This window comes from Girardinichthys multiradiatus, chromosome 14 (assembly GCF_021462225.1).
Source record: "Girardinichthys multiradiatus isolate DD_20200921_A chromosome 14, DD_fGirMul_XY1, whole genome shotgun sequence".
NCBI lineage: Eukaryota > Metazoa > Chordata > Actinopteri > Cyprinodontiformes > Goodeidae > Girardinichthys > Girardinichthys multiradiatus.
In genome coordinates this window covers 15,046,767-15,063,670 of record NC_061807.1, presented here as the reverse complement: position 1 = coordinate 15,063,670, position 16,904 = coordinate 15,046,767, and the positions used below count along the sequence as shown (strand labels likewise).

Sequence of the window (16,904 nt, the reverse complement as noted above, 5' to 3'; positions counted from 1 at the left end):
GAAGCTCACAGCAGTGGAGATTGGGCGCGGTACAAGCAGGCCAGGAACAGACTAACAAAAGAGATCAAAGCAGCCAAGAGAAGCTACAGTGAGAAGCTGAAGAACAGCCTTTCTACTGGTGATACTTCGGCTGTATGGACCAGTCTGGGAAACCTGACAGCCTATAGGAGCCCCCCCACCCTTCCTGAACAGAATCCTTGCCTGGCGAACCGTCTGAATGGCTTCTACTGCAGACATGACAGGAAGGGCTGATCTTCCCTCCATCCAGGACTTATACAGGTCTAGGGTCAGGAAAAGAGCTGCTAAAATCTCTGCAGACCCCACACACCCTGCACATAAACTATTTAGAGCTTTACCTTCAGGCCGTCGCTACAGAGCGCTGTTTACTAAAACCAGCCGACACAGAGACAGTTTTTTCCCCCAGGCTGTTTCTCTGATGAACATTTAATAGAGTACCAAACAACAGCGTACAGATGTTGCAAATGCACCTTTGTATATATGTATATTTAAGGACATAAAGAAATATGTATAAATATATCTTATAACACATTAAAACAAAAAACCAAAGAGCAAAGTGTACCAGAGTCAAATTCCTTGTTTGTGTGTACGAACTTGGCAATAAAGCTGATTCTGATTCTGATTTGCTGGACTTGAATAAATTAAAATTTGTGGAAACCACTATATGTATTTAGTCAATGGAATATCAGATTGTATTAATTATTTTGCATGAGGTTGTTTTTAATCAAGCAGAGCAAGAAACTAATCCAAAGTAGAAATTTTGAAAGGTTCCAGTGAAGCTTCTGTCGGGAAATTCAATGTACAAATGTTCTTCTATTAGGCAAATGAATGATATTGAATAATTTAACCTGCAAAATATCTGAACTCTTATTTTGAAGAATTCTTCTGCTGTTTTGAAAATACAAACCTTTGCAGAACCTCTCACTCTGTTATCACTTTATAAGTTCCAGTCAAAGATAGCACAACTGGTTTTATAAATTATACATGGTTTGGGGAGAGGCAATGATGGAGTGATGTAGGCGGATATTTAAAGAAATCCTGTCGCTGGTTGCTATGGTGATTCCTGCCTGCTTTGCAGAGCAGAAGGAGCCCACAGCATCACTCTCCCCTCATGAAGAAACTTAGAAAGATTCAGATCTAAAAAACACTGGCGTTGTCGGAAAACCCTTGGACAAATTTAAAAAACTGGCAGAAATGCCTGAGGGGCACACAAAGTATTTCATGTGTCTACAGTGTTTTATATTGGAGGTCTGACAGGTTAAAAACACCCTTCGCTTGTAGTTTTGAGAAGAAATTTCAGACAAGAAGTAACGCACTTGGAGCTCTCAGGGAATTAAACAGAAAACTGTGTGTTTTATAGAAGTCTGAGACACACTTGGTGAAAGTAGTTGAAAATGTCTACAATTTGATGTTTGATTGTTGATGTATGTTATACTTAATCTCAGAGCTAACCTGAACTTATTTTTCTTTGTCTCCTGGGGACTGGTGACCCCAAGGAAGAAGGTGACCATACTAGGAAAGGTCCAAGTGAGGAGACCAGTACAAACCTAGTCCTGTTCTGTTCTCAAATAACAACCACTAACAAACAATGTCCCTATGTGTATGTTATCTATCTGTCACTTCCTGTAACATGAAGTCCTGAGCTCTGATTTCCTGCTCGTCAGACATGAAGTGGGGTGGAGGAGGGGGTTGGATGGGACAATGAACAGCCAGAATACGATATCAACCACAGAGAAGCTCTAAACACGTATTTATACAGAGATCATCTCAGGACACAGAGACAAGCTATAAACACACACATGGGAACGTGAATTATCACTGGTGGCTGACAAGGACCCTTATCATTATTTAAAGAGGAACGAATCCAGACACAAAGGTAGATATATCGCGGCAGAAGGAAATAAAAACAATGCTCATTGTCTGGTTCATGATGCAGCCGGACACAACCAAGAAACTGTCCCAGAGTACAAGAACTAAACTATTCATCTATCATCCACTGACTTCCGCTTACGAAGGCTCAAGTGATGGAGGTTACCAGTTCAAAAGGAGAAACAGATGTCCCAGTCCCAGTCTGTCTATTTCTCACTCCATCCTACAATCACTTGTGAACAACACACCAAGATATCTGAACTCATCTGCTTGAGGCAGAGACTGACCCCTGACCTAGGAAGTCATCCCTGCAGAAGTCCAACCTGCACTGGGAACAACTTTGACTTTGTGCCAACGATGTACTTGCCTGCCTTAACAGAGGCCAGATAGCTCAACAACGCAAACCCAACCCCCTTTACTCCCTGTCACCAGGTCCACAAAACCCATCTGGACTGTTGAAACCAAAAGTTTACATGCACTGTATAAAAAGACACAAACATTTCTCCCTGTCTGACTTCCCTGTCTGAAATCAGACTCTAAGACAATCCTGCTTTAGGTCAGTTAGATTTAACAAAATTATTTCTTATTATTTTTGCTAAATGTCAAAATACTGAGTGAGAGAATTTTTAAGAAACACTAAGATTACTAAGCCTTTAAATAGTTTGGCAAAGTCGAGATGATGTCATGACTTTGTAAGCTTCTGAAAATTTGAGTTAAATGGGAGCCGACCTCTGGATGTATTTTAAGGCAACACCTCAAACTCACTGCTTTCTTATGCGACATCATGTTTAAAGATAAGAAATAGCTGTGTACCTCCACAGGTCTGGTTCATTCTTTGGTATAGCTTCCACATGCCTGAAGGTGACATCTTCTTCTGCTCAAGTAATTATATGCAAGTCTAAACAGCATTTCTCATGCCTTTGTTTTTGTTTGCTTTTGGCAGTAAAATTTAAATGTCCCCCATCTCAGACCAAAACATAAACATCAAAATAAAGCGAACACCCTCCTGCATCTGCATGAAATGGTTTGTTCTTGCCGTAGCGCATTTGAAGGTGACGGTGTTTAGTAGCAGGTCATTAGATGCGCCTGGGGTTAAGAAAGACCATGCTGCCTAGAAAAATAATTAAATCAGGTTTTCAAAAAAGGAAAGAGGAAAAGAAAGAGAAAGTTAGAGAAAGCTAGACTTCTAGGACTTGATCGATGAATCTGCAAGCAAGAAGGCTCAGCGCTGCTCCTGGTGAGTCAGGCTGAGCAAGGGCAGTGATAGCTGTCAGATGGAATATTTAAAAGTTTGGCTTTGCAGGTGTTTTTTGTTCTTAACTTGTTTTCACTGTTTTGAGGTGATGATGTCAATATATGTACATTTTTCTTGATTGAAAGGTTATACAAAGTTTTGCTTTGAATTTTGCATAAATTTCTGAATTGCATACTGTATGCAGACTGTTAAATGTACAATTCACCAGCAGTAAGTATTGTTTTTGTACTGGTATTGAACTACAGGAAGTGTAGGGGCGTTCCAATTAGATATTTTGTCATGGGGCCCAAAATTCCTGGCTGCGCCCCTGAGTCCTCTACCAACCTGACCCGAAAGGCCACTCAGAGAAGAGGAGCCATTGCTCCAAATGTTGTAAGAATTAAATATGTGCATAAGAGTTTAAACCTGGGCAAAAGGAAATGCATAAAACACAATAAGATCAAATCAAGAATTTGTTCCATACGGTAGTCCTTCTACTGACCAACAATCAAAGGAATTCTGATCAATCTCTAAGTGTTTTTCATTGTTTTTCTACATGTGTTCTTTCAAGCAAAAACAAAAACATGCTATCCTCCACGCCTTGTGATGCACACCCTTAAAATCTTGTTTGCTTTCCTGTTTTTCCCACTTCCATCATCCACTTTCAGGACACCAACACACAACCCTTGTTAGACCCACACATGACCAAGAAAGTGCACACACACACTCAGAGGCACCTACAAATGTGGACCTCTGTTCTAAGAGGATATCTTAAAAAACATCTCCACCCTTCCACAAACAGGTCGATAGGTTGCATTACTTTTCGTGTGTGTTTGTGTGTGTGAAGCCGAAAATGTCCCTCGGGTTGGTATCTGAGAGGAAGTAACGCAGCATTAACTTCCTGGCTGGTTCAGCTTGGCACATTTTCTGTCAGGATCTGAGAATAGAACAAGGCGCTGAGTGAACTCCGTATGGCAAACCTAAATTTAGATCTACATGTGTTTGTCTGTTAGTGTGAATTACTGCATGTGTTATTTTAAGAGCAGAAGCCGGTGAGCAGCTTGTTCTGTTCTTATAACACCATTGTGCACTAACAACAATATTGTTTTAGTAAGGAAATGAGATTCCTTACAAGTGTCACACTGATACAAGAATTTTCCAGATTATAATCTGCACAGGGTAGGGATTAAGTAGCAGGGTTTAAAGTTTTTATTCCTGGTTTGGATGGAGGAAAAAAACTTATTGTTACTGCTGTCAAACTCAATCGCTTTTGCACCTGCAGACATATATGCACACAAGGATCCACACAATATCATCAAAATGGTACTCAGCTGCAGCAGCAGTGGTCAGAATGATCTACTACCTTATAAATAGTAGGTGGGATAATTGTTTTTATGAGCTAAAACCTTCTCCACCTGTAAACAAAGTAATCTTCAACTGGTAGAAAAATCTTTCAGAGTCCAGTACTGACAGCAGCTCTCTTATCTGTTCCTTCCTACGTTTATATTCCAACTGGGATTTATTACCACCCTACGACAGCAATGTCTGCTTTTCCTCCCACTGTTTCCTTGCTGCTCTATTATAACGTCTATAAATGGACATGGTATCTGTTTTCCAGAGTGAAGGAAATGGTCACTGCAGTCCCTGAATGGTTGAAAAGCTACAAACTGCTCAGTGAAAAATTTTGTCACGTTACCACCACATATTTCAAAGTGTTTTAGTGTGACAGAACAACACAAAGTGATGCATAACTGTGAAGTGGAAGAAAAATTACAAATGTTTTTCAGAATTTTCTACTAACAAGAATCAGAAAGTGTGGCATGCATCTGTTTTTTGCCCCATTTAGCTGAATCCAGTGCAACAAACTGCCTCCAGAAGTCACTTTATTGTTAAACAGAGTCCCCGTTGTGAAACAAAATGTAAGTATAAATGCAGCTGTTCTGTGATGCTCTCAGAGGGTAATTAGAGGACATTAGTGAACAAACAGCATCATGAAGAACAAGGAACACAGCAGACAGGTCAGACAGAAAGTTGTTTATGTTTAAAGAAGGTTTTAAAACAATATCAGAAACTTTAAACATCCCACAGAGCTCTGTTCAGTTCATTATCCAAAAACACTAAGAGGATGGTACAACCAAAAACCCAACAAGACATGGTTGTCCACTTTAAACTGGACCAGGAGAACATAATTCAGAGAAGCAGCAAAGGGGTTCATGGTAACTCTGGAGGAGCTGCAGAGATCCACAGCTCAAGTAGGAGAATCAGTTAACACGACAGCTATTAGTTGTCCACAAATCTGTCCTCTGTGAGCAAGTGGAAAGAAGAAAGTTATTGTAAAGAGAAAGCTATAAGAAGTTCATTTGCAGTTTGCCACAAACCATTTAGCAGATTCTTTTTCTTTTTTGTCTTATATTTTTATTGAATTTGTCTCTTTAACACAAACCGCTTAACATTGCAAATAAACATCTAAACCTCCTCAAACCTGCATGGATCATGATCAAGAGCAGAAATACACAAAACTCAAAGCGGAGGATCTATGAAAACAATAGAGACAATAAGCCCTGCTTCCAGCCCCTGTGATATAACTCATATATGGCCTCCAGAGATGCACAGTCCTGCTGTTTGCCCTTAGTATGTTAGTCTTTCCTGGCCTTGAGAATCTGCAATTTCCTTCTTCCAGAGTCCCAGGGAGTGGGCATCCATGTTCCTCCAACATATTGCAACAGCTCTCCTAGCCTGAAGTAGTCCATAGTCTAGTAATTTACTCTGCTTCTCCGATTGTTGAAATTCCAAGTACAGAGTTTAACCTTTAGAGGGATTTTTACATAAACAGTTTAGACAAACACTTGATAACTTGATCTATCCATAATTCCTGAATTTTAGGACATTCCCACAGACAATGTTATAAATGTATTTTTAAAAAAAGGTTATTTGTGTTCTTTTTTAGTGTTTTAATATCTGAGTAATATAGGAAAGTTTTTAAGGGGGAATCTGGAACAGATTGTTGCTCTATGTGTACCCAGGCAGGGGGTGTCCTCGGGCAAAAATAAACTGGGCATCCACGTAATAGCATCTGAGATAGGTAGTGTGAAGTCAACCTCTTTCATAGGGCAAGGTACAGTAATTTAGGCGGAGTGTTCCTGTCCTATTGCACCAAATAAATTAGTTAAAATAGTTTTTTTTCCAGTTGTCATGGAATGAAACTGACAGTGGCAGTGGAAGTGTTTGGAAATGATACAGAAATTTTGGCAAGATTGTCATATTTAGGATATTTATATGGCTTATAATGGATATAGGCAGATAAGACTAGGGGTGTCCTGTATGTCTTAGATGTTTCCCTGCTTTAACACACCTGATTCAGGTGATTGCAGTTCAGCAAAAACCTCTTAATCAGCAACCTATGGAAATCAGGTGTGATGAAGCAGGGAAACATCTACAACATGCAGGACACCTACCCTCCAGAACCGACTTTGGACACCCCTGGATTAGACCATGGATTTAGCACTTCTGTGACCTCTTCCACAAGTGGGTCATAATTTGCTGCCCTCATTTCATTGAGGTTAGGGTAATCTTGATCTCTGCTGATAGATCTTGTGCCAACATGATTTTGGCCCAGTCAAACATAATGTCTTGTTTCATTGCTTCCTGAAATACAAATTTTTTCTCTAGGAATTTCAACAAGTGAAGCAGCACCACTCTGCTTTGTTTTGGTGTCCTGGAAGCTAGCGTGTGATTCACTCGCTCCAGTGTGAAGGACTTGTTGAATGCTAGCTCCAGCCACTTCAGTAGCATGTGGTTAATAAAGCCGAAGAGTTGTTTCCCCTCTGCTCTCTCTTGTATGCAAAAAACGACTAAGTTCTTTCGTATTCCCCAGTTTTCCAAGTCATGTGTCTAAGCTTCAAGAAGCAGGATTTATTTAATAGCTGAGTTCAGCCGTGTTGTTTCTTCAAGTGTGCCCTCTACCTCGGCGATGCGGGCCTCCGCGTCCTCAAAATGGGTCGCCTGGTTCAATATGTCTCACTTTACCTCCAACCCTCCAGTGCAGTCATGGCGTTTGCCAAGCCTTACATCGATGCTGTCCAAAATCTGACTGCAGCGATTTGAGCTTCTAAAATACTTTGGCTATGCTAGTCACATTAGCATCCATGCTGCACGTTGGGCTCGGTGACGCTGTTTTAGTGCCTGTCTTGCATCTTCAGGAAAAGATTTCACGCTGTTTCACAGATGAAGCTTTTGACATATCAATGCTGTATTTTCTGTATCATATTAACAGCCTATGCAAAGGTTTTTTTTTATAGTTTGAACACTGTCATGAGCTATCCCACTATGCTGCCATATTGAAACCTGGTTACTTGACACAGTTAACATACGGAAGCAGGTGCTTTGGTCAGAAGAGAGAAGAGTTTAACTTTTTTCCCCAACATAAAAAGGCTATGTGTATCAGAAAGCCAACACTTCACATTCTACTGAACACACCATGCCTACTGTGAAATATAGTAATGGCAGCATCATGGTTCTACAAAGTATTGACTCAGCTGGGGGTTGAATACTAATGCACGCCACATTTTCTGAGTTGCATTGTTAAAACAACGTATCCTCTTCCTTCCTAGTTTTCGGTCTATTACATATATCCTCATAAAATAAAAAAGCATTGATATTTATAGCTGTAATGTGACAGGGGTGTGAATACTTTTACAAGTAACTTTAGCTTTTTGTTCAAAAGGTTCGAAGGGAATCACGCCGCATTAATATTGTTAAATAGAGTTTTAGATCTACAGAAGTAATCGCTGAAGTAAAAATGAATTTTTTTGACTAAAGCTACAGATATTAAAGTGTTCCTTGTTGTTGTCAATGCCATGTTCATTTTTCAGTGCTTGAGTTGCACTGGTCTGGATTTATTTAGACTTTATTTTAGCAGTCAGATTAGGTATAAGTTCAGGCTGCAGTAGGAAAGTTAAATGTCCGATGGCACCAGGAAATTGTCGTAGGACAAAGGCAGGATGTTAAGAGCAGAGTTCACCTCATTAAGGAGGCAAACACCGACTTATGGAAACTACAAAAAATGTTGAACAAACAAGATGATGGAGGACAGGTAGTATGGTTGCTATAACATTGCTATCATTTCAGCCATATATTATGCCTACCATGGATGTAAATTGGAGGCTCAATCAAGCCAGAACATTTTGTTCTTATATCCAAAATTAGATTTTTGACTTGCATAGCTTGGTATGCTTTCTGTTTTAACAGTGCTTGCAATCACTAGTTTATTGTTGCATTGTGGGGTTGCATGAGGTCAGCCTGTGTAGTTGCCTGACATGTAGAGCATACAAATGTCACAGTACTCTATGTCTGGAACTAATGAATGCACAAGGAACAACGAAACTCATTGCTTCATCCCATACCGTGCTGTAGAAATGTTTTGTTTTGTTACTTTCACCGATGCTTTTCTAAAGGCTTTCACCATGACTTTAGATTGACCTCAAATAATTTTTTTAATTGATGAGATTGTCAGAATATGCCTTGTTCTAACCCTACCATGTGAGGATTAAAAACTGTTTTTTTGACGGTCAATACATGTCAAATAGTTTCTTTAAAAGGAGCAACCGTATACGACTAGTTTAGGAGTCAGGACAGTTTTTGAAATAATTCACTACTCATATCTTTGAATAGAGATTGATGTGTTTTTTTATTTTTAAAGGGATTGCTGTGTGAAACTTTAACAGAAAAAATTTGGCTTCCATCCAAAAATATTTGTTTTATATTAACTTTCTCTCTGGAGTTTAAACCAGGGTGTGGATAAATAAAAGCTCACATCTCTTATTGGCTGTGTTAGGCAATGTTGCGTCCGCCTTCTCAAAGTCTTCTTCTGATTGGGTGATCTGTGCCTGACTCTTTCAAAGAAGTAAGTTCTGTCCGACCGAACCAGGATAGCTTCATCACCCATTAAAATTTGGTTTAAAAATTGTTTTGCTTGCACCAAACGTTTTGCTACATTCAACTAATTCTGTGTATAGATTTTTTTCCTCCCATTCAACTGAGTTAGATAAGCTCCAAGACTCAGTTCAGTTCTGAGGTTTAATTAACATCAAGGTTTGGCACAAGTTCTTGTGCCAAACCTTTATGTTCACATTAATATAAACTCTTTCCTTACCAAAAATAAATGCTATAGCAACCTAAACCTAACCAAGTTTAAACGAACTAGTTAATTGAATTATGTATTTTGTTTAAAAGACAAGTAGAGTTTAAATGTGTCAGGCCCACATTCTAATATAGAGCATCACTAGTACATGAGCAGCAATGTTTGAGTCTCAGTCTGACTACTGAGAGTCAAGTCAAATTTATTTATAAAGCCCATTTCATATGACACTCAATGGGCTAAAAACAGACAAATACGCATAATAAAACAATGATAAAACAATGAAAAACCAATAAAAATAAAAAACAGCACAAGTACCATAAAATCAAGAATAATATAAAAGTAATAAAAACAGAATAGATAAGGATTTCCAAAGCTAGAAACATAAGTCTAACAAAAGGCTTGATAAAATAAATATGTTTTAAGTTTGGTTTTAAAGCTAGATAATATTGAAACTGGTCTGAGATGAGTTCCAGAGAACTGGACCATAATGACTAATGGTGCTTGTCTAGAATTAATTCTATGTATGACCAGAAGATGCTTACTAGAAGAGCTTAATGGCCTGTCTGGGATATAATCAGTAAGCATCTCAGAAATATAAGGAGGTTTTGGGGTCTGGGAGTATCTGTTTGTTTTCTGTTTCTTGCCTGTTATTTACTCTGCTCTGTCCAGAGGGGGCGTGGGAGCTCATGGGTGCACAGGTGACAGGTGTGGCTCATCTTGATGATGGCTGCTGGGAGCATTTAAGCAGGAGGCTGCTAGCACTCTGATGCCTGAGCGTTAGCCAACAGTGGAAACAGACTCTCACCAGACTCTAGCGTTGTGCTTAAGCTTTCATGTCAAGCCCTGGCTCAGTTTCCAGTTCGTTTCCTGACTTCTGGATCAAAGATTCAAGCCTCCAGTTTCCTTCTCTAGACAACCTCCAGGCTGGCAGCTTCCTGGCTCTGCGATCAGCCGGCCACAATCAATACCGAACCTTGTTCACCCTCCAACGAGCTCCCGTGCAAGCCCCACCACCCATCGCACCACGCCACCTTCGTCACACCACGACTTAACTGGACATCCTGGAAACAACCTTCAAGCATCCACAGACTAACGTAGCTTGGATATTACTCTCCTCAGTCTCCTCTGGTCTCGTGCTGCCAGACTCCACATCTCTTTCCCCCTGGCAGTTCAATCATCTCCTCCAGTAAGTGTTTGATATTACTCTTACTGTAATAATCAACCCATTACTCAGTACTTACCTGTTCTCCCCTTCTCTGTGCAGTTGGTGATCTACCGGTCCTGGTTCTCGCCACTACTCATTCCTCTAAAAATAAATCTCTTAAAAATCTATAAAACTCTCCTGAGTGTATTTCTGCATGTGGGTCAGATCCTTTTCTAAAATCAAGATAAGAGGGGCCAGACTGTTTAAAGATTTGAAGACAGTTGTTAGTATTTTAAAATCAACTCTGTTTAACTGGTAGCCAGTGAAGAGATTTCAAAACAGGAGTACTATGCTTGACCCTTTTGTTTCGTTAGAAGACTAGCTGCTACGTTTTGGATCAATTGAAGTTTGTTGAGGTACTGTTTTGATACTCCAGCAAGAAGCGCATTACAGTAGTCCAATCTACTAGTGATAAAGGCATGGATCGTTTTTTCTAAGTCGGATTGTGACAAGAAAGATCTAATTTGAGAGATTATCCTGAGGTGGTAAAAAGCGGTCTGTGACATGTTATGAGTGTTTTTGAAAGTTGAGGTTACAATCTTAAGTCACAGCTAGGCTCTTAACTTGTTCATGTGGTTTAGCTGACAAAACGTTTAAAAGGGGATAAATGAGGTGTTTTAGACTGTCAAGACCTAAAAACAGTATCTCAATTTTATCCTTATTAAGCTTTAGAAAATTGTTGGACAACCAGTTTTTAACATCAGAAAGGCGTTCAAGAGTCTTAACAGGGCTCATGTTATCAGCTGAGATAGATGTGTATAGCTGTGTATCATCAGCATATGAATGGTAAGAGATATCATCTAATTATTGAACCAAGGGGAAGCATATATAAACTGAACAGGAGAGGACCTAGAATGGATCCTTAAGGAACACCATAATCAGTGTTAACCCTGTCTGATTCAATGTTATTAATGGCAAAAGAAAATGTTCTACCTGAAAGATGCGAAGACGACCAATTAAAAACAGGACCATTTCGACTTGTTCAAGATGCTAAAGAATAGTGTGGTCAACTGTGTCAACGGCTGCACTAAGTTGAAGAAAAATCAGGACAGTGATTTTGTTGGTCACTACACATTTTCAGATAGTTATCTATCAACTAACCAATGCTGTTTCTGTGCTATGATTGGTTCTCAGAACAGACTGGAAAGTATCAAATAAACTGTTTTGGATTAAATGCATATGAAGTTGACGATACACTACTTTTTCCAGTAGTTTCCCTAGAAATGGGTCTGTAATTATCTAAGGACAGTGGGTCCAATGTACAATTTTTTTAGCAATGGTACAAGAGCATGTTTAGGAGCGTGGGGAATTCTGGAGGTTAAGGAGGCATTAACAATGTCTGTCACGTCATCCACCAAACAACCAAGGATGTTTTTAAAGAACTTGGTGGGAGTGGTGTCTAAGGCACTGGTTGCAGAGCTTAATTGGTGTATGATTTCTTCCAGCTCATGTCTATTTACTGGAAGAAAATTGGAGAAAGTTATATTGGTTTGCAAAATTTGCATGAGGGTAGAGGTGTACAGGTCAGAGATGGTATTAGCAAAACCATTTCTAATTTTGCCAATCTTTGATGCAAAATGCAAAGCAAAATCATTGCATTTATCAACAGAAATAAACTCTGGAGTAGAATTCACAGGATTAATAAGACTGTCTTAGGTATTAAACAAAACATTGCTATTTTCAGCATTAACAGAGATTATTTGAGAGAAAAAATCTTCTGTATTACTATGAAAACAATCTGTATATCAAAGCCAAGCTGAAGCTGCAAGTCCGAGTTTATTTGAAGAGCTTGAAAAATTGATGGAGGTTTTACATGTTCACCAGGTGAAACCTGATAAATGTAGTTTGTTTCAGCAGATACAGTTGCTAGAAGTTCAGCAACAATTTAAATGTGCTTTACGTTAAAATCCCTGTTTGCCTAAAGGATGTGACAATTATGTAAAACAAAACCAGGCAACTGGTGGATTCGTAAAGAAATCTTTGAAGTCTTAATGCTACGACTGAAACCTGGGATTTACTTGTCTGTGTTTATTTTGTTTTTATATTCCGTTTGATTTGACACATCCTTCACCAGTATGCCCAAACTGTTCCCTTACCTCTAAACGTGACACTGGCCAAAGGGTCTGATCTTCTCAAGTTGTTAGCCCGCTGGAGGACGCAGCGTAACATGGCTAAAGTTGATTCCAACAGGGCTCTGAAGACTGCGGGGCTGAAGGAAATCCCTCAGAAATGATTGTTTTAAAGCTGAATGAATGAGAAGTGACTGAGTTCAGAAGATGGTAAGGATCCAGTGTGGAAGAAGATATGGCTTACATAACCAAAAAATGAGCTATGTAATGATAAGGAGGCATCCACAGTAATTAACCTTGGATCAGTAGGTAGAATAGAGATCTTCTTCCAAAAAGATCTCCACTAAATGAAGTTCTTTGATGCCAAAAACGGAGGCTGATTATCCACAGATTGTTCTCCCGCTTTGTCTCTGTCTGGATCAGAATCTACAGAATAAAAGCTCTTTTTCTCAAGCAATCTTTCTGGTTTTTTTCGTGTTCTGTCTTTGGATCTCCTGTGGGGGAAAAGTGGACTGAGCAAGCCTGTCAGGAACCCACACCTCACATCCAAAGGAAATCTCAACATTTCCTGTGCTCTTTTCCTCTCTTATCTCCTGATTGTTTCCTTCTCAACCAAATACTGGCCAGAATATCTGTTTCTACCCACTGTGCCCTTTTCTCTCTGTTAATCCATTTTATTTAACTTTTATTTAAGAATCACTTATTTTAGGCTCATATTGTGGTAAATACCAGCACACAGTAAAATAGCGCCACCTACTGGTGACAAACTGTGTCCACTGATTTGAAGAGAAGGAAAACTAAACTTTACAACAAAGCATAATTAAATGTTTACTCAAACTTAATCGTTTAGTCTGACAAACTCTGATGTCCTGTAGTATAGTTATATTTTTACCTCAAAACCAAGTTGTCATAATTATTATTTTATAAATTAGCTGACTTATAAAATGAAATCTGGGCTGCATGGTGGCGCAGTTGGTAGCACTGTTGCCTTGCAGCAAGAAGGTCCTGGGTTCAATTCCTGACCAGGGGTCTTTCTGCATGGAGTTTGCATGTTCTCCCCATGCATGCATAGGTTCTCACCAGGTACTCTGGCTTCCTCCAACAGTCCAAAGACATGCCTATTAGGTTAATTGGTCACTCTAAATTGCCCTTAGGTGTATGAATGAGTGTGTGCATGGTTGTTTGTGTGTTGCCCTGCGATGGACTGGCAACCTGTCCAGGGTGTACCCTGCCTCTCGCCCATAGACTGCTGGAGATAGGCACCAGCTCCCCTGTGACCCACTATGGAATAAGTGGTAGAAAATGACTGACTGAAAAAAATAAAATGAAATCCTTGTTTCAGCATTCAGAAACACATGTCACATTCAGGCTTGCCAAGTATTTACATCTTCCTCTGCACACAGTCACTGAGGGCCTTCGGTGCTGTATTTGGAAGAATGTTTAAACGTGTAATTTTTAAATTGCAATGTCGACGTTTGAAAAATCTATTCATTATTTTGTGAGCAATAAGAAGGTGTTTTTCTTGGCTGACAGGGTTAGTATTTTGAGACAAATGTGAAAATAAAGAGTAGAATAACAGCGTTAGCGTTTATTACGATAGCTGAGCAGTAAAACTCAACAAGCATTCACGATGGCTTTTATTCAGGTCTTGACTTGGCCTGGATAGTCACAAGTTGGTCTGTGTGTGTCTGATAACCTGCTGCAGGCTCTGGCCTAAATTGCACAGGGAACCTTTGTGCTCACAGACCCTGTTAAGTCAGATAACTCAGTAAAGGCTAAATGTTGACTTAAACTGGCCTAAACAAACTCTGTAGATAAAACAGTGTTTTTAACCCCCTTGAAATGCTGATGGATCAGATTATGGTAATCTGTAATGTGGTCATTTGTTAGATTTAATTATGTGTTAGTGACTGTGTATGTAAATCAGTATAATTAAACTGTGTATGTTATTCATATAAGTCAGGGTAGAAGAAAGTACACCCTCTGTCAGTTCTACGATTTTAACATTTAACATTTTTTAAAGCCTTTTCTGCGTCAGATTGTCAGACACTGCTGCAATAAAACATTTATTTAAAGGCTGTTTAGACATCTTAATCGGGGTGTCAATAAATGTGGAATATGGTGTGTACACTTGTCAAAGATACCAGAAAGCATCCATATTTTTTTTGCATTAACAAACAAAACGAAGGGACAGAGTAAAGTGGCAGTGTTGGAGAGCGATAGGGTACAAGAGTTTACCAGCACATACTAGCATGGCAAGGATTTTATATGTCAACTACAACTCCAATCAGACTAAAGCCTCTTTACAACTTAAAAACATTCAAAAGAAATCCTGAGAAGATAAAAATTAGATTAGTTTATGTATGCAGAGTATCTAACCAAGGCAAGTACAAAAGGGAGCAGCCATGGCTCAGGGCCCTCTCCACTCACCTGATCAAATTACAGGCATCTGAGAGAGGGAAAACATCAGCAATCTAATAATAGTAATGGAAGACTGAGTTAAGTTACAGGTCCGTCTCAAAAAATGTGTGTATTTTTTATTTTAGCAATAGATTAATTACACACAGAGTGAGATTTTTTTAAGTGTCTGCCTCTGGTAATTTTGCAGATAATGACTTAAAACTAATCAACTCCCCAACTTCAGTTTCTCTGGATTTTTTTTAAATTACATGTATTTTGAGAGCAGAAACGCTGCTGAAAAGTGCATCTATGTGCTGTACAGTGTAAAGCACTCGGTAACTGGACTGGGCTCATGTCATGGAGGCAATCAGGCTGTGGCACTGATGAAGTGTTAAAGAAGCCCAGGTTGCTGCGTTTGCATCGTAGGGTCTGGTGTCTCTCATCTTCCTCTTGACAATACCCTATAGATTATCTACAGGGTTGAGGTCAGGCCAGTTTGCTGGCCAATAACCACAGTCATAGCATGGTGATTAAGGCCAGTATTGGTAGTTTTGCCAGTGTGGGTAGGACCAAGTCTTGTTGTCATAGGAAATTAGCATCTCCATAAAGCTTGTCGGCAGAAGGAAGCATCAAGAGCTCTAAAACGATCTGGCGCAAATGAGCTGATAAAACACAGTGGAGCAGCACCAGCAGATGACACTTCTACCCAAATCATCTCTGACTGTAGGAACGTCACACAGGACCTTAAGCATTTCTTTGCCTCTCCACTTTTCCTCCAGACTCTTGAAAATTGATTTGCAAATGAAATGCAAAAATTACTTTGACAAGAAAACGTTGGATCCCTGAGTGAAAGTCTGGTCCTTTTTCTCCTTAGCCCATTTAAGACAGTTGTAACATTGGTTCGGGAGTGGCATAACACCCGAATCCTTGAATGGGCTTTGCTTCACAATCCAAAACCACCCTGCTAAAATACATTTTCTTTCCACTCAACTTTCTACTAAGCCATCTTTAAGCAATGACTTTTTGTGGTTTTTCCCTCTCTCTGGAGGTAGTCAGAGACAGTGTGCTGGACATCTGTAAATGTCAGGATCTGAGGGTTGTGTGCAGGACCAAAATGCAGAAAGGACCGTGGAGCAGCAGCTATACTTCAAGCTCCCCTGCATGAAGCAGCACCACACCCAGCAACCTACAGAGGAAACCAATTTCAGCTAATTGAATGTAGGATGGGCTGCACGGTGATGCAGTTGGTAGCACTGTTGCCTGGCAGCAAGAAGGTCCTGGGATTGACTCCTGGCTGGGGGTCTTTATGCTTGGAGTTTGCATGTTCTCCCTATGCATGCATGGGTTTTCTTCAAGTACTCCAGTTTCCTCCAAAAACATGACTGTTTAATTGGTCTCTCTAAATTGCCCTGAGGTATGGGTATAAGCATTGTTGTTTGTCCTGTATGTTTCTGTATTGCCCTGCGATGGACTGACAGCCTGTCCAGGGTGTACCCTGCCTCCCGCCCATAGACCACTGGATATAAGCACCAGCTACCCCATGACCCTCCCCCAAGAAGTGGGTATAGAAAATGGATGGATGGATGCAGGATCTTGTTCTTTCTGGCATGATGCATATTTCATGACCATAGGTGAGAGTCAGAACCATCAATTCACCAGGCCCCTGTGGACCAAAAAATAAAGACCTTTGCTTGTTGGGTTTTTTCCTTACCACAACAGATTAGAGCGTTGCCTACATTTCTGCAGATGATGCCCTGATCAGTCCATCCACCTTTTGGCCCATCCCACCATCATTGTGCAGAAGTCACCAAGCTTGTGAACTCCTCAACCTGAGGCTGAGACTGAGCCTAGAGATGAACAATCCTGACTCTCATCCCTGATGCTTTACACTTGGCTGTTAGTCGTTCCAGTGCACTCTGAAGGTCATGGCTGGAAGATGCCAAAATAACCAAATCATCTGCAAAAAACAAG

At 39.9% G+C, this 16,904-nt stretch overlaps 1 protein-coding gene across 14 annotated transcripts in view; it reads right to left on the bottom strand.

The window, feature by feature from the left end:
- dysf (dysferlin, limb girdle muscular dystrophy 2B (autosomal recessive)) overlaps nucleotides 1-16,904 on the bottom strand; it is a 117,340-nt gene that overhangs the window by 98,157 nt on the left and 2,279 nt on the right. The window lies entirely within an intron of this gene.